This window comes from Dermacentor variabilis, chromosome 1, assembly GCF_050947875.1.
Source record: "Dermacentor variabilis isolate Ectoservices chromosome 1, ASM5094787v1, whole genome shotgun sequence".
NCBI lineage: Eukaryota > Metazoa > Arthropoda > Arachnida > Ixodida > Ixodidae > Dermacentor > Dermacentor variabilis.
The window spans coordinates 119,707,896-119,726,702 of record NC_134568.1 but is presented as its reverse complement, the minus strand read 5'-3'; the positions used below and the strand labels follow the sequence as shown (position 1 = coordinate 119,726,702).

The following is an 18,807-nucleotide window of genomic DNA, read 5'->3' as shown; positions in this document are numbered from 1 at the left end:
TACAAACCCTACCCGATCAACACCGATGGCGTTCAGGCCGAAATCCTGAACTCAACGGACTTTTCTTTCTTTTACGCGTGTCCATACCTTGCACGCGAAGAAACGTCGCCACATGCCAGTCGTCAGCGTCTGGAGCCAGACAGTATAGAGAGTTATAGCTCACCGAGCCAACACCACCTAGATAGCACAAGGCCTTTTCACTTCGATCCATGACGTCATGTTACCTGGCCCGACTGCCATAGAATCTAATGAGGAGTTTCCCGAGTAGGCAACAGTAATTTTGACGTCACCGCTTTCATCACGCCAGCCTTGTCAACGGAAATTTCTGGCCAGGTAGCGTGACGTCATGGACCGGAGTAAACAGGCCTTGTGCTATCTAGGTGGTGTTGACCGAGCCAGCGGGCCTGCGTAGACGCCACTGCTCACGCTGTACCGCGCATGCGCACTGGCGTCTACACTGGCCTGCTGGTCCCGCTGGCTCGTTGAGCTATAACTCTCTAGCAAGAGTATCGCAACCATAAAGGCGCTCGCACGCATAAACTGTTTTGCCTCGGAAGTTAACAACGTAAACCGATGTACCAACAAAAAAAGAGAGCAGGAACAGCCAAAAACAGACGCGCTTGGCTTCAGCGTTCTGTTCTTGTAGTTTTCCGGATAGCCAGCTCTCTGGAAGCAGAATTTCTCATACTTTTGAAACTACTAAACAACGACACGCTCGCGTGCCCACACGCACACGTGCACGCACATTGCACACGACTGACCGGCACACCAATGGCGGGAGTCAAAAAAGGTGCGAAGGCGGAAAACAAACCAGGAAGGTGCGCACATACAAAAGCCTACACCCACGAAGATAAAGCTATATACTTTAACAAGAATGAAGGAAAATTCTGTATATATAAACGCGGCCGGAGAGCGGTTCCGCGTCCTTAACTTTTTTTCCCTCCGTCTTTGTTTTAGCCTCAGCTAGCGCAACGACGTAATGGCCCTTAGAACAAACCTCACCGACGCGACCAATTGGCCACCCTAAGGAGCACCCACATAGCTGTGCAAGCGTGTCAGATTAGAACGATGCAAATAGAACAAAGGAATATAATAATAAACCAACACAATTCTCCCCAAATGTTGAGTGGCTCCCCAAGTGTGGGGCTCCGCGAACTTAGACTTCGTTTCCTGTAAATATGACAGTAAAAGGTGTGCGAGTGGTCTGCGCGTCTCCTTGGAGCCCTTGCGACGGCCTTCAGCCGCACGACGCCAACCACCTTTGAATGCATGATGATATCGCGAGTCATTTCATATGGCAGCAGCTATGCCTGTTAGACTGTAATGCGAGGTTAACAACTATCGCGTCGGTCCAATGCGGCGGAAGCAGTCTCATTATTAAGCGGTTTTGACAAGGCTGACGTGTCTAGCAAATGAAACTTGTTTTTAAGCGTCAAGTGCCCTTAGCGCTAATTCATGATGTCATTACATGGCAGGCAAGGTGATCCTTCAAAACCGGGCAATCTCCACCCCTACCTCCTTTTTCTTCTTATTTTGCGTGTATCTTGTTTTCATTGCACGTCTCATTCCTTTTACCCTTCCGCTTCTTATTCGAGAGACGTACACGTCGGGAATGTAAAACTAGACATGTATGTATGTATGTATGTTGAAAAATGTCGGTCCTCCGACTGAAACTGCTGGGTATTTATAACAAAGATAACCGCGTAGTTGCGCTTCTTCTAATATATATGTATATATATATATATATATATATATATATATATATATATATATATATATATATATATATATATATATATATATATATATATATATATATATATATATATACGCTTGCGTTTTTTCGCACACTGAATACAGGTACTCGAAACACGCGGCAAGGTATAGTCGACCTCTACACAGGCCATGTTCGCAATCGTTACGTTCCCGCCTGCTTCAGTCGTTACTTGCCGGTGTTGTCTCGAGAGGTCATCGAAGCTTTGCCATTGTATTAAGTATTTTTTATGCGCTTTGTTAGCCTCAAGAGCCGCTTTTGTTGTCTACACAGCCTGTTATTACTTTTTTCTTTCACCTTTTATTCCCTTTACCCCTTCCCCAGCACAGGGCAGCCAGCCGGTATACTTACACTGGCTAACCTCCCTTTCTTTCCTTCCCTTTCTTCTCTCTCTCTTTGCGCCAAACAAGATGGTTTCCAAAGACTGCATCGAAAAGTTGAGACAGCAGCGCTCGACACTAGTAAGCGCGCGGGCGCCTTTGGCGCTGTCGGTATACAGGGTGCTTCACGTAAATTGAACCAATGATTTTTCAAAAAAGTGGTTAGCCGCAGCCGAATGAAACCAATGGCATATGGCTTCCCGTCATGTGGCCCTCCTAGAGTATTTATTTTTTTATATTCAAGTTAATGTTTATTATTCGCTTTAGGGTCAAGTGCATTTCGTTGCATTGTAGATGGGGTTCAGAAACGACCGATCCAATTTTGGGGGGGCAACGTACATGCTGCGTGGCGAATTCTTTCGGCGTTTAAAGAAAGCCCGCGAACCCTTCGTGGTTGCTTAGTGGCTATGGTGTTGGGCTGCTAAGCACGAGGTCGCGAGATCGAATCCCGGCCACGGCGGCCGCATTTCAATGGTGGGTGACATGCGCAAACACCCGTGTACTTAGATTTAGGTGCACGTTAAAGAACTCCCGGGTGGTCCAAATTTCCGGAGTCCCCCACTACGGCGTGCCTCAGAATGTGGTTTTGGCACGTAAAACCCCATAATTTAATTTTCTTTCTTTTTTTTGCGCTCATGCGTTGTCGTATTGCAGCGCTCTTCAATCGCGGTGCGTGCGAAATAACCGCGCGCGCGGACCGTGGCGAAGTGAGCGTCCGCCAGACATAGGCTTCACAGTGCGTCAGCATCTTTGACGGTGGCACTCGGGAAGGAAGCGCCGTGGTCCATGATATGCGATAGGCTCGAATCACTGTTGAGAGCGCTGCAATACGATAGCGCGCGAGCGCAGTCGCATGATTTTATTTCATATTTCGCGGGCTTTCTTGAAACGCCGAAACAATCACCACGCAGCATATATGTACGTTGCCACAAAAAATTGGATCGGTCATTTCTGCATCCCCTCTACACCGTAACGAAACGCACTTGGCCCAAAAGTGAATATTCAAAAGTTAGTTAATTTTGTTAATTAAGCGGAATATAGAAAAGACTATAAGGAGCGCCACGTGACGGCAAACCATATGCCGTTGGTTTCATGCAGCTGCGGCTAACCACTCTTTAAAAATCCTTGGTTCAGTTTACGTGAAACACCCTGTTTACTGTGTCGGAACATCGAACATGCGTCGAGATTTCTGCAGTTCGGGGGAACACAAGCGTTTGAGCGCCGTTTTGCTAAAACAAAAAATTCTGCCGCGGCCTTTGCGCAAGGTACTTTTGGAACACGCTGTTATTAACAGGATCGGCAAAATTGGTTGTGTGGACGCATTGCTGCTACACATACAGCTGTCACCGCTGCTACATGAGCTCAAAAAGCAATTGGATGGCGCTTCATACTGCTGGCTTTAAGGTATCGATATTCTTTGTAAGAATATAGTAAATGAACTGTATGCCATTACGGTAAGCTCTCGGGATACGTTGCTTAACATAATTGGTATAGATGTATTTTTTGTGAAGAAATGAACATCGCTAGCGTAATTTCGCTCATAATTTCACGAGTTATTGCGCGCGGGTTCTACTTCCGCCGATGAAATGCCAATTACTTCTTGGTTATCTGGCGATTGGGCCAAAAGAGAGACAGATTGTGGCCGCGAAGGTACTTATTATTTCGTAAAGAGGATTACACTGCTTATAGAGGCGTGACCCATTGCGCACGTGAATAGGCAGGACGTGAGCTGTTGGAAATCCGAAACGCATGTATAAACTGTGATGGCTGAGAAACGGAGCGGTGGGCGCGCTCATCGCCGGAGTGGTTTAGCATAGTGCTATGGCTTACCGTTGCCCTCCAGGGCGCCTGTCAGCCTTCCCGCGTGCTAAAAATAAAAACAAGAAAGTAAAAGAACAGAGAGAGAGAGAGAGAGAGAGAGAGAGAGAGAGAGAGAGAGGGAAAAAAAGAAAGATCTACTCTACGACTTCCTGGCAGGCGGCCAGTGCAATAATGGTGGCAGCTCTATATGTGCTACAACTACGAGGAGTTCTAGCCATTCCGCATTACAGTACGGCTGTACGTTAAATCTCGCTGGTTACCGTAAGAGCAAATGCAGTTCCGTGCGTTGTTGCGACGTGGTGAACACTCTTTCTTTTTTTAACATAACACGCAGCCGTACAAAGATCCGCATTTTGTGAGACGAACCGATTTATCCTTTAACCCGGTGTGTGTCGTAGCTGAAAATCTCTCAATTAGCATCAGATAGTATCCGGCCTCGCTTCCTGAAATGTACTGCCATGCCGTTAGACGCGCAACTTACCGATGACTATATATATATCCCCAAAAAAGCCCCCTTTTCTTTAGCAATTTTATAATACGACGGTCTGTTCCTACTATCTTAGCTGGCGTTCATGACCATGCCGACTTACGTTATCGGACGTGAGAGAAAGAAACAAAGGCGGTCGTGAAAACCAGCATTACATCAAAAAAAAAAAAAAGAAACAAACTGTGAGCATGCGTGTGGGGAGTCTTCTAAAACAAAGACACGCATACAACGCACCCACTTCCCTTTTCTTCCAGTGATATCTTTTGGCAGTTTCTCCTTCGTCTACACACTCTGATTACATCAGATTGCGGCACAGCATTCCGGTTGTTTTCCACAAGTGACAGGCAATGGAAGAGCATGCGACAAGAGAGCCAAGGTGATGGGAACTCGAACGGGGGGAGCAGCCGACGGCGCTGCCAAACTCGTCTCGGGCAAGTCGAGCGTACGCACGGCTTCGACCACCACCGGAACCACTGGTAACCATCGGCCGCTAGAGCAGAACAGCGGGTCTTGCAGAAACAAGCACAAAAAAAAAAAAAGTTTTGGGAACAGGTTTTCTTTCTGTGACCGCCCTTTCCCTCCTTTTCCCCCTCTCCCAGTGGCATAATCGGGAGTGCCTAGCGCGCTTTCGTCCGCATTTGAAAGGAAAGCTGCCTGGCGCCTCCTCGCCCGTGCGCGTTTGCACGAATGTGTGTGTATGCCCACGGAACCCCTGGAACGGGCTCGGCTGAACAGCAGCGGCTTATCTTCTTTAGGGCTGCGGCAGAGAGGTATCGGGCCCTGGCAGGGCATGCCGCCGATTCTGCATCAATTCGAGAGGCATAGCCGACCCTAAGCGCTTGCCACCGAGCCACGAGGACGTGTCATTCGCTAAGACACAGTTTGAGCGGTGTCGGTGTTACTTGTCACGTATTGGCTGGTGTAGGAAGGGGCATGACGACGAGGCAGGAGAAGGGTGCCAATACTCTGACACAAAGTCGTACCGACGATGGGGCCATATCGAGGACATTTTCCGTAAGCGGAGGATAAATAAAGTAAGTCCCATGAGGTTCACGCACGTTGTTGCTCTAGTAGTAGTTAAGCTCACGCCTGCGCCTCTCATATATTGACTGCCTAGAGGAACTGTACACTGAGGCGTTCGCACCACATGAGCTGGCACGTGTTGAATGAAGTTTATATCTATGGTCATTCTTAAGGAAATGACGCTTATTTCTGCAGCCCGTCTTGGAGCACGGCGCGGACGCCGTGCCCCTGCGTCGACGGGTGATTACCTGTAGTTGGGGCAGACTAGAGCAACTGACACAACCGTTCGCGCCCAGTGAGCCGCCGAATCGCGGCGCTCGCCAGCTGGCGAAGCGACTTGGCGCTGCTGCCAAACTTGAGTGTGTGCGATACGGCGGTTTGAAAGCGAAAGTGGTGGGGTCAAGGAATGAACGGTGCGAAGAATCATGCGACACGCAGAGGGAGCAGCAGAAAACCAGTAGGGCGCCCTCTGACCGCGAGTACGCGAACCGCTTTTCGGCGGGGGTCGCGAGGTCTCCCCGCCGGAGCGCACTTGCGAGGGAAGAGACGGGGAGAGGGGGTGATGCCTCCTCCTCGGCCCCTGTTGTTTGGCGGCGGCGCCCCGAAGCGCGCGCGCGGGGCACAACGCGCCCTTCTCTCTCTCGCACCGGAGTAGGACGGGGCACGCACACACACCCCGAGCCGCCTTCCGTTCGCCAGTTGCCTCCTTTGTTGCCCCAGCTTCGTTGGCGGCCCACTGTGGACACGCGTGTGCGATAGCGTGGTGCGGCGTGCTTTGCCGCCGCGGCGGCTTGACGCGTCCCGGGACGTCCTGCCTTTGCCGTTGGAGCCACGCGGCCGCGATGGCGGACGCCGGCCAGTTCCCCGGCGGATAGCACTCTGACGCAGGTGAGTCGCGCGGTGCACATGCTGCCTGCCGGACGGCCACGTCTGGCCGTCGCCGCTGTCACTGCCGGCAACGGGAGCGCGGTCGTCGGACGTGTTTGTGCGCGCGACGTCACAGTGCTGCTTGTTCCTCGCAAAAGATCCTCACTTGTAACATGTCGTCGGTGGTGCGGGACGTGCCTCTTTGTTTCTATTTTGCGGAGAACTGACATCGGCCATCTACGCAAAGTGAACGAAAGAGGCACGTTTCTCACGGGGGATGTTTGTACGCGACTCGTGCTCCAGCGTCACGTCATCGGTGCGAGATATTGAAGGCTCGTAGATACTCCTGTGCGCGATTCTATGTGCGCGGCATGAGAAGGCATGAAAATGGACTGTGAACAGCCTTTGTTGCGCGCGCTAAATTGCTTTCCAGCTTTTGCACTCGGGGCCAGCACGTGAACGTGACGGAGTTGTGCAGCTTCTCATGTTTGTGTCTTCAGCGACAAGATATCGCGGTGTAGATTTGTTGTCAGGGAGGCCAAACTGACTTGTGAAGGCAGTGTTTTCGCGTTCATGCCTACACGTAGCAGTGTTTTCTTCTTCTCGCCGGCACAACGGATATAATTTGCTGACACCGGCGTTATGCGCACTGTGGGTGCCGTTGCTTGAAGTGGCTAGTCCAGCCAACTTTTCCGCGCTGCCATTTGTCGGAAGAGTGCGGATACATGCGTGCGACGATATGCAGAATTTTTCACCTCTCGAGTTAAGCCTACAAGAAATGTGGGTTTGAACCAGCATTGTTATCGAAATGGATCATAGCTTGGAGTCGTTTAGTGGTCATTGATATGCTAGAAGCGTTTACATAACCAGACGGAGAGGTTGGCGGGCCGACCCCCCCCTCAAATGTTCTGACGAACCCCTCTTGCCTACGGAACAGAAAGTTTCAGTAGATAGGCTTTGTAAGAGCGACATGGTCGAAAGGGAAAGTTTGAGTGTGAAAGCAAGGCGAGGGCTAGTGGCCTTCCGTAGGAGGAGGGTTGTCATGGGGGCGATCCTCTCTCCCATGCATGCACCCACCTCTACCTTATTCCGGATCGTGCTAACCATAACTGCTGAGGGGTGGTGGTGGTAGAAACATTTATTGCCAATGATATGAATGGTGGGGGCGAAGCCGAGGGGGGATCAGCGCTAAAAATTCCGCACACAGATAAAAATGGGACGTGCGCGTGCATAAAACGTTCGGGCATCGTTCCCCACCAAGCCTTCGTGTCGCCGAAGAGCTTCTCATTTCTGTTACGTGACCTAATCGTCGACCACGCCGCGCAGATGAAAAGCATTTCCGAAAATTTTGCGACTTGCTTGTCCAGGCAACGCATATTAAGCATCCTCCCCCCCCTTTTTTTTTCTTTCTTTTTCTTGTCTTTGACTTTCATTATGTTTATAAAACTTGAGAAGAACTTGCTGTTAGGCTTGTATGTGTACGCTGTTAAGAATGGAAACAGGGCAAACAACGGGACTAGAAACAAAGGCCTAAAGAACGCTGATTTACGCACGGCAAAGTATATCAAGGATGGGGGTTCTGGCCAGCGAAGCTAAGAAACCGCCACAACAAACAGGTGGGAGGGCAGGTAGGGGAATGGTCTCGAAGTCCACGCACAAACAAATACAGGAATATTAGGGGCCACCGCACCGTTCAACCAACTACCCGGTGAATGTGGAAGAGTGTGACAGTGACTAACGGAAAACAATTTTAAGAAGGGGAGGAGGTAATGGATACGAGGAAGGAGGAGGGGCGGTGTGCATAAAATACGTCAAGAACAAAGTTGGTGGATAATTACGAACATAGGGAGCGCGTGTCGGTCACTGCCCGATCGCTCCACACCAGGCAGCCGTGGCCAGTCGCATAGCTGAGGCTCCCCTACCCCGTCGTAACACATGCTGCAGAGAGCCCATTATAGCTAAACGTCTCGGCAATATTCAGAATAGACTGATGTCGAGAGACACGACACACTCAAATCTCTCTAGCTACTGGCCCTTATTTTGCTGCGAACTACGGATGCCGTAATTTTCACAAAGGCTTCTAAACAGCAAGTAGCCCTGCTTCGGACTGTGAGTGCGATCAAATAACAATATCCATCGCGTGATGACTAAAATACAATGTGCGCAAGTTACTTCCAAACATCACTTCAACCAGTCGGACAGCAGCTAGGTCATCGAAAGTGCGTGGAACTTGCGTCATATGATATTGTCGAAGTACTTGCGCAAAGGTTCGTTCGTGTATTTTTAAATTTATATTAATGTAGCATGCCCACAATGCCGAAAGCGCGATTGCGTGATAGGCGACTTGCAAAATAGCGCCCGCCGTCTTCCGTACGTAGCCGTGGCTGTATCCACGCACCAGGAGGTCTGGCTGGAAAACAACGGTCATCCCCACTGTTACTTGGGTTGCAGCAAGTCTGAGCTGCAAACAAGAAGACACACGATAGAGCGCTGTCTTGTTTTTTGTTTCGCCCCGTTTTTAGCGCTGATCATTTTTCTAAGTGATGCACCAGCTAGGTCATCGACATACACTGTATGAATGTATAAATTCCTAGACGAAATTTTTGTTTCTGTTTTAAATATAGCATAAAGATAGCATAGTTTGAGGCGAAGTGGCTGTACGCCTTAGAAATGAAAAATTTGTCACAAATTAAGCAAAGTGTTATTTCGGAAACACACACACACACACATATATATATATATATATATATATATATATATATATATATATATATATATATATATATATATATATATATAGAGAGAGAGAGAGAGAGAGAGAGAGAGAGAGAGATATGAAGAAGGGGCAGAAGTTGTAATTGTTGGCGGAGAACCACCCCTCCGGATTAAATTTCTGGCTACGCCACTGGCTAGGAGAACACTTCTCCACCATTCATTATCTGCTAAAATTTACCCACGGAATTCGTGCTTTCCATCAAAGGAGCTAATCATAGTGCTACATCAAAATCACCGTGACGCGATTTGGTGGGAAAATGAAAGCTCGATTAAGACATCTATCCACAGTGACGTGACCGAGCCTGACGCCGTCAGATTTTTTTTTTTTCTTTTGTAACCAACTGTCCGTAACGCCCCATGGTAGCTAATAGTAGAGTGCACCGATGTTACTGCTCACAACATCAAGGTATGCGGGATACCCTTCACTCGAGTACCTATACCGCAGGTATTTCCCTACTATCGCCTTCGATTTACACGAGACAATTGCTCACAAAGCACCTTCCTCGAGCTCAATGCAGTAATTGCATACTTATGGACTGCTGGCACCATTTCGCCATTGTTATTATTTGCGTACATTTGTGTCTGCTTACATTGAGCGTCAACGCTAACGGACGCAGAGCATGACGTTAGTCTTGCCGAACCGCTCTTGCAACCTCACATTCACCTTCTTCGCGCTTAATTAAGCTGGCCTACCTGTGAAGCTAAGCAGTAACTAAAAAAAAAAAAAAAAAGAAACTATTCTCCATTCCAAAACGTCAGGGGAACGCCGCTTGGTCTGCGCAAATCACTTTCAGCATTCCAAGTTTTATGTTCGCACTGCAGCTGACAAACTCGGAATGCCATTTCTTTTCATTTTAACGAAAGCGTGAGGAAGGGCGCAGCTCTCCGGCAAGACGCAGTAGGTGCAAACCACATTCTGGAGGACAGGCGAAGGACGCATGTGCTTGCGTAGACTTAAATTCAGCGCAAACAAAAGGTTCGCGCGACGTCGCATACCCACCGGCGTCCATCAAGCTTCTGGGAAATAAGTCTGTACGGGATTATGAAAAAGAAGAAACTGCGGTACAGTGAGGCACATTGCCTGCGGCAGCTCGCTCTAACATAGGCGTTGCCCGCGGAGGTAGAAATTCAGTCTTTAGTAACTGCGAAATAAATAATTTTAAAAAATATTTCTTCGAGGAGCCAGTTGATGATGCATGACTTCGTGTCAATGAACGATGTGGAAAAAAAAAAAAAAAACTGGAACTCAGTGGCCCTCCAAAGCCATCTTTGAATTGACGTCCACCCCTCAGCTTTCTGATTTACCCTTCAGAACACAATTTGGCATATAATGTGGTCTTCACGCTTCTGGAGGCCTGCAGGTGCCAAGAGAAGCAAGTGAGAGGGGGTTTGAAGCTGTCTGCTTAGAGTAGGAGGCAACTCTTTCTGGTATCCAGGCATGGGCATGCAGAACCCATTCGGTGATTAGTATTTTGAGGAAAAGAAAATCGCGATTCTATCTGTGCGACCGATTAGCACCTTTGTGCTCGCGCTTTTTCCCTGATTTTTGAGCGCTTGACGTTCTAGGTAAAAGTGGACTGCGGATGTAGAGTCAAGTCTTGCAGCGGGGCTGTGCAAGGAAATTTGCGAATCGCCCATTTGTAGTCGCGTGTACGTGTGCCCACTTCCCTTTGTGCAGGACAAGTCTATATACTGGGTGTTTCAGCGAACACTTCCGAAAATTTTTAAAGGTTGCCTGTGGCAGATGGCTCAATTCTAGTTTATGAGCCGGTCTACTCGAAGCGGCGGATACTACTTGCAAAAAAAAAATGAAATGCAAAATCGACTAATTAACGAGAATTCACTAATTAACTTTTTAGCTAGTTATCTTATGACCCATATTGCAATTTACAAATTATAGTAATGAACTTCGCAAGGCGGATCCACTTGGAACGGATTCTAGATCAGGACGACATCAGTTTTGAGATATGAATTCCCGAACTTTGCTGAGAAATGCATTGGCGTTCCAGTTACTTGTGTGCTTCAGCGCATGAAACGATGTTTTGTTAACAAATTAACTGGAACGCTAATGCATTTCTCCGCAAAGTAAGGGAATTTATATGTCGAAACTGGTGTCACCTTGAAAATTCGATCCAAGTGCATCCGCCTTGCCAAAACTCCGCGACTATAATTTGTAAATTGCAATAAGGGCCACAGTGTAATTAGTTGAAAACGTAATAAGTTAATCTTTGATTAGTTAGTCAATTTTGCACGTCAATATTTTTTGTGCAGGTATTGTCCGCCGCTTCGATTAGACCAGCTCATGAACGAGAATTGTGATATCTGGTACAGGCAACTTTTAAAGATTTTTGAAAGTGTTCGCTGGAACAACCTGTATACTACCATTAATTGTAGCATGGCGTTCCAGTCAATTTCGCCAGCGTGAATTCGGCAAGGGAGGTTTATTGCGCTGCGCTCTAACTTTAACGCTCGTGTCTGCGCACTGGTGGAGAATTGGTTTTCTCCAAAAGATGCGAACGTATGTTACGACCTTATGACAAACGTTGTGAGCGACGTCAATGTCAAATTCAACAACAACAACAAAAAAATGAAATCTTAACGTTGTGAGCTGCGCCTTGAAATACGTACCTTTCGCACCGATGGGCTCGACGTTGATTAATAACCGATGATGTTTGCAGTGGGACTTGGCTTTCAGGAACGGGCGGGCGCAAAAAAAAAAAAAAATATGTCCCGCTCGCAGTCCTGTCTTTTTTTTTTTTTTTTTTTCCTGAGCGCGTGGCCAATAGCGCCCCCTGGCGTCACGGCGCAGCCCTCCAGCCTCCTCTATACCTTGACGTCTGGCGGCAGGTGTTTCCGAGACTGCAGCGAGAAAGCCAGGTCAGCCGACTTGGCAGGCGAGGGCCAGCGCCGCCGGGGTGCACTGCCAAAACGCTGCATTTAGACGACCATTTTTACACACGCCAAGGTCGTTCCTAAACCGACGCTGCGCCGACGCTCATCTCGTCGGCGTTTTCTTCCCTACACTCTCTGTCTGCTGGGCAAGAAAGTAAAAAAGAAAAGAAAGAAGAAAGGGGGGGGGGGGTGAGCACGGACACAATGCGCAGTGCATTACCATTGGCCGGTTCTACAAATCGCCGCACGTTCAGTGTCTTCTCGACGCTCACTATACATTGGCACTCATCTCGCACAGCGGCCATCTTGCTTTCTTCTCAAATATAATTGAGCTACATTCTGAAATAAGAACAACAAATGTTTCCGTTTCCTACAGTGTTGTTTGCTGTGCCCCCGCCGAAGTACGTGCACGGCAGCCACCACTGTTGAAGAGTATGCGCGGCCCGCAAAACCAGGCAGCAATATCCGCGCGCACGTTGCGCGATAGCGCCTGATAGCGCGTCCTGTTTTCTGCCGCGGTGGTACGAGTTCCATCCCCGGTGGCAGCTGTTGGCGAAGATGAAGCTAAGGTCGCGGCGTAAGGAAAAACATGGACCGAGCAAACCCACTTTAGAGCTTTCAATTTTTGCCGCAGTAACAGAAGTGTGTATACACAGCTCTATCCCTCAAGTCTTTCAGATGGTATACGCTGTGTTGCTGAAAGAAGACTTTCTCGCTTCAAAAGATGCTTCGAAAGTGCTGCCTTCATCATAGCCATACGTTTTTTTGTTTTTTTTTAGACGCTGCAGCCGTGGCTTTTAACAGACACACCAGCGCGCGGCTTCCATGTCTCGTTCAGGGAGCAGCTGGCGGTGGCTCTCACTCGCTTCGCCTCCGCGGCAGCAACTTCTAAAGCTAGCCAACCGCTCGCGTTTCACGACTGTCCGAGAGTTTGTCTTCTAGCATAGCCCAACCACTCGGCACATTCGTGAATGCGGGAAACGGAGGAAAAAGAGCCATTAACGCAACATGTGCTTTCGGTCGCAATAGTCAGCCGAGAAAGTCCCGTCTGATCTACGCTGCCATAGCGTGCCACGCATTGAATGCGATTTCGGCTGGCGCAAAAGCACACGCCAAGGCGATCGCCCTCCATTCGCAGTGTGGCTCGCTGCGCCAAAATGTGCGTTGAGCAACGTTGATAACGTCGCTGCAGCACGCGGCCATAGAGCCAAGCCGGATCCAGTGCTGCCGAGTGGCTGGCTCGGCGTCATAAAGACGCAACGAAACATTACCTGCCGTTCATTACTTTATTTAGTCGCTCTGGGAGAACTTGCGAGGAAAAAGAACTAAACGCCACGAGGGCGTCTCTGTAACGACGCGAGTGCCATGTCCGCCTCTGCGGCCGAACTTGATTCTGAGAAACGCTCCGCCTGCCTCCCTCCCGCTCCTCGGAAACCTGGCGTGCAGCATTCTTCTGCACGTGGATGCAGACTGGAACGCTGGTGCGGCTGGCTAAGCAAAAAAGAGCAAGAGTGTCGATTTAAGGAGTGTGAAAATGCTGTATCGTTTGTATGCCTCGGCGAAGCCAGTTCTTCTCCCTCACTGGGCCGTTTTCTCCCTTTCCGGCTGCGGTTGGCTACTCCCGAGACGTACCGCAACGTGGCGCTTGGTTATTTACCTTTTTTTTTTGTCCTGCTGCTATTTGTTTTTTGGTTTTCCCCCGCGAGGGGCATTCTCCTTTTGTACAATTTCGTTTGTGGCGTGTATGTTTCAAAGGAGCCCATTTCTGTGTGTGTCGTTATTTAGATATGCCCAAACTACTCTAAAAACGAAAACAACTTATTGGCGTGCGTCTGCTATCCAGTTCGTTATTTCGTAGCTACACAGACGAAGCGCTGCCTCGAGCAACTTCACGTTCTCGGGAACGTGCATGGATCCCGTGGCATTCGTTCAGCCGACTTTGGGTGTTTTGATCGTGACAATGTTTACCACGTGACTAGCCACAGAACTACGTTTAGCTTGCTTCAGCCGTTCTACGCCGTTGTGATACAATTTATTTATTTATTTATTACATTGCAGATACGCTTGTGTCTCTAAGCGGCTTTACTTTTCGCCAATAAGTGACACAATGAGTTACTGGAAGGATTGCTGGCTACACGGGTGCGGTGCAATATCAGCCTCGATTTCAAGTTTAAAAGCAGCGCATAGCTGTTTGGAATGAAAGCGCTGAAACGGTACTCGATGATAAAACACAACACGGGCACAGTGTGTCCTCCAGTCCCGTGTTTCCGCTGTTTTTACCCAGGGCATTCCCGCAAGAATTATCCCCACCTTCAAGCCGTTGTCGGGGAAAGCCTGTGCTCCACACTGAAACATCCAAGTCTCGCAATTTGAAATGGATAGGATGCCTTCAGCCTTCAACTCTTGTCTTTGCTTAAAGGCGCGTTTCTCAACTGATGGTGATAATTTGCATATAGTGAGCGTCACCTGGTGTTTTCTAACCAAGAACGCAGACTGACATTTCTGCATCAAAGTTCACAAAGCTTTTCGATCGTAAGAGCGCTTTTCCACTGGCTAGCCGTGTTTGCCAATACTATGTACGAACAATCCCAGCGTGAGAGCTTTTTGTAAATACGCTCCCATCTCTCCCTCCGGCTGACGTACGTATTCTCTAACGGCCGCGACCCCCGCAGTCTGACATGGCGGTCAGCCCACCTCCCTCCGAGAATGCACGGGGAAGCGGTCAGCGGCGCGTCCTTCCTTCCCGGGGCGCGCGCTAACCCGATCAGCGCACGCCTCGGGGCACCGCTGATTGCCGCGCGCGCGCGCGCTGGCGACGTGCCTTGCATGGGAGACGCGTCCATATAGCCCGCCGCTGAGTCACGCTGCCTGCCCCACCGAGGGCAGACAGCTGCGCGAGTAGACGAGCTCACACCACGGTGCCGCGCTAATGTGGACGCTGGCGACCCGCGTCCGTTATGACGTCGCTATTTGAAGCTGCGACCATCGAAGCCCCCCGTAGGGTAAACCTCCTCGTGGTGCGGCTCCTACGGAGTTGTGCATTTTCTTCAAGCGCGCACAAGTATTACCGCCTCAGGCATAGTGAGGACACCGGTTGTCAGGGGCCGCTCGTACATGCAGCCGCGGATCAGTAGGTGCTGGATAAAGACGTGCTTCTTTAAAACCGCATCAAATGGACGTCAGCGTAGAGCTGTGCGTGTAGGCATGTGTGCCTGCGAGTGCGCGAATCGAGCCTTGATAGCATATTGACCGCAGCTTTGACGCCCGAGTTTTGTCTATAGCGTGCGGTGTGAGAAAGCAATCGCCGTAATCTCGATGGCGCTGTCTGAAGACAGCGTGCGCGCGAGCGAAGCAACGTACTTCACGTCACTGAGGGCATCTCGCGCGTTCTTTTGGCTCGCACAATCGAAGGGTCCCGTCACCTCTCGGACGCGACCGGCTCCCGCGGTCAGTGGCGCCGCCGCCATCTGCGTGCCGCTGACACGCATATCCGCGCTGCATGGCGTGCGCCGCCGCCGGGGCAGTCGAGTTCACGGACGGACGCGGCCCGGTCATCACGAAGCGGCGCCGGCGCAACCATTGGGCCGTTCGTGACCGAGCAGACCTTCAGCGGCCAGACACGCCGCATAGCAGCGTGCATCCGCCTTCGCTCGCAGACCCATTACGAGAGGGGCCTGCACGGCGCGCCGCCGCCATCTTTGTTCGCTCGCCTGTCTTTCTTTGTCTCGGGCCCCGGTGGTAATCGAATCAAAGCTTCTCACCGGGTGTATACGAGCTGGCCACCCCGTTGGCCGCTCGTCAGGCTTGGCTGGGCTTCTGCCAGGTCTGCTTTAGACAGCCCGGCAACTACCACAACGCCGGACGCCAGCGGAAGACGAGCGTTTCTCGTCTCGTTCTGGTCACAGGGCGACTACCGTGCCGTGACCAAAAAAAAAAAAAAAAAAAAAAACACGGACTTTTCCGAGGAAGTGTATGACCAGCACGGTCGCTTGCTGAAGAGCATACTGCTGCTTTCAGATGATGTTTCAAAGTTGCAGTTCGTACGCTTTTGGGTGGTGGGCAGAACACGGCACCGCCCGTGGCCTGCGAGGCACTGTGATGCGGAACTTGTTTGTCGTGAACACGGCCACCACTTCTTTGGCTGATCGCAAACTCCTTCGTGTGGGCCAGCGTTGCGGTGACGGACGGTTTCGATGGACACGTTACATTGACGTAGTTTCGAGCGCAGTGCAAACCATTCGCGAGGGTCCTTTGGAGAAGAACAATTGTACGAGAAACAGATCGGCCTGGGCGCAGTGAAATAACGTGTGGTTTCAACTTTACCTGCAAGTGCTGATGCCTACAGTAAGTAGCCTGCCGCTTCTATTCCCGCGTGCGTGCTGCATCCGGCGATGATGGCCAACGGCGCTCAGCGCGCGCCGCTCTCTCTCTTAGTTCGGCAGCGTGACTCACCTCGTGGCTGATGCGCGCACGCGTGGCATATTCAGGCTCCACCCCGTTGGGCTCCCGCCCCACAGTCTGGAGCGTGGCATAGCTGTCTGACGCGGTGAAAAATGACGCGTAATTCCAAATTCTGTTGCCCGCATCTTGTGCCCCCCCCCCCCGCGGCATCCCGACCATCGTTTTTGCTTCTTTGCGCGCTCACCGTTCTCGTCGGTTGCATTTTGGGAGCGACTGGGTTATATCGTGTACTTTGCCGCGACGCCTCTTCCCCGTTCAACTCCACTACCCCCGGGCGTCGCACCGTGTGCGCTCGAGACCGTGTAGCTAACGGCGTTTTGCGATCGACGGTGTCACCGTAGGCCTTCGAGCAGCAGCAGCACGCCCCTTTAGCGTCGCCCCACGTCGGTTGTGCAGCGCCAAAATGTCAGACCGTTGTAGTTGGTTGCCGTGTGAGTTTGACAGTCCCCAGGAGCGACCGAAAAGCGCTGCGAAAGTTGGTGATGGAACCGAGCGACAGCCGAATCACCGTTTTTAAGAATAAGTACGAACCTCTCTCCTCACGCGAAACATTGAGGTTTGTTTTGGGCTTTCTTTCTTTCTTTTTCTCATCACCAACTGCCGCGTTTTTCTCTCGTACAGCCGTGTTCTGAAACAGCGGTATCATACATCATTTTCGCATTTGTTGCTGTCAGAGCAGCGCATAGTTCCTTCACCCCCCCCCCCCCCCCAATTTCCTCCTGCGGGCTTGTAGACACGGTCCAAACGTTTTCGAATGGAGCCCATTTGCCACGGGTGTGATCCATTCTCCGCGTGTCGTGGTCGCCTGATCTCTTGAGGTCCATTGCTTGACCTTCACCCCGTGCTTCGGATGCCCAGACAGCTGTCGAGCTTTCGTGGCACTAGAAAAGCAATAAGCAACTTCGATGCGCTTGCTGGATGTTGTCGTCATGTGTGTCTCTGCGTTGACAGGGGGCGCAATTAATAGGTGGATGGTCAAGGTCCTCGCGTGTTTGTGAGTGAAGTGCCAAATTTTAAGCAAATTGTGCACACTACAGCTTGCCATTTACACTGTGTAATAACATTTATGTCAGAATTTGTGGGATATGATGTAGTACACGACTGGAACCTTCCACTGTTCTTTTCAGAGCGCTCTGAAAATTAGCGCTTTATTCTTGCTAGTGGCTAAATGTGAAGCTTACGCATAGGCAGCGGCATCCTTCCTAATTCCCTTTGTTGCGCCAGATGAAGCGCCGGCGCTTGACCGTTACGTTGGCGTGCTGAGGCTATGTTATCAGGCAATAACCGAAGCCGAAACATGCGACCGCAAATCCGGTCCCCGTACCTGGTACGGACATAGTGCCCGCTGCGCGTGCTTTCAGCTGACCTTCTAGACGGCGACGGGCGCTCTGAAATCCCTCTTCGCAGACCGCACCGAGACTGCCTTCTCGGCTAACCGCAGTCATCCCATGTTGCCCCGACCGATCTGTCATTCCGTTGCGTTGGTCAGTGCATTCGCGCAACAGCGGCCACGCTGCAGATACTGGTATGCGTTCGCCAACGTGAGAATGGACTTCGTCGGCGGTTAGTGTTGTGACCAAATAATGAAATAATCGCGCGGGACTGCTCGGTGATTGCGTCGCTTTCACTGCGCCTGCCGCACGTATACGCTCTATGTCGTCCAGTGTGCGTCGATGAGGCGCAGCGTAATCGCGCTGTTCTGCTTCACTTGCACTCTCGGAAAAAGCGGCCTGGCTTTTCCCAGAACATTTTGTGCACTGCGATGGACGCTCCGCGTGCTCTGACCGAGAGGTGCGAAGGCTCATTTGTCTTGTGCCACGGTGTGGCGCGAAGAAAGCGAGCGCGCAACTCTTCTTCAGGTGCGAGGAGGCGACGCGATGCTTGTTCCCTCTCGCCGGGTGACCTTGCCCGCGGCGGGAGGTCTGTGACATTCCTCGCATCATTGTGGCCGCCGCCCGCAGCTGCAAGGCCGGGCCCACGTGAAGCCCATCGGGAGGAAAGAGAGGAGGGGGGGGTGCGGCGCCGGTCCTGTCCCCCCCCCCTCCCCCCAAAAGCTTGCGCGTCCTCCCGGCAGCCTAGAATGACCCGTTGCCACGGTTACCACCAAGAGCGAGGCAGCAGCGTGGCCCGTTTCCCGTTCTCTGCTCGACTTGCGTTGCGCCCTGCGGCGAGGGCGCGCCCTCTTGGAGGAACAGCGGTCTCGAATGTGTCCCCGCTGTTGCGATGAGGACGTCCTGTGGCCCTTCTTTGCCCCTTCCTGCTGCTGCTGCTGTGCGGCTCGAAGTCGGCCGGATGGCGATGCCCACGGCCGCTGCCTTTTGTGCGCA

At 50.9% G+C, this 18,807-nt stretch overlaps 1 protein-coding gene across 3 annotated transcripts in view; it reads left to right on the top strand.

Moving 5' to 3' along the window:
* The window catches only part of Tet (Ten-Eleven Translocation (TET) family protein), a 214,941-nt gene that overhangs the window by 58,325 nt on the left and 137,809 nt on the right, over nucleotides 1-18,807 (top strand). Inside the window, exon 1 of one of the 3 annotated variants that reach the window (XM_075694245.1) lies at nucleotides 6,130-6,373. The exons of the other annotated variants lie outside the window; for them this stretch is intronic. The gene's annotated coding sequence lies outside the window, so the exon portion shown is untranslated. Of the gene's footprint in view, nucleotides 1-6,129; nucleotides 6,374-18,807 lie in introns of those variants that run through there. 3 annotated transcript variants of the gene reach the window in all.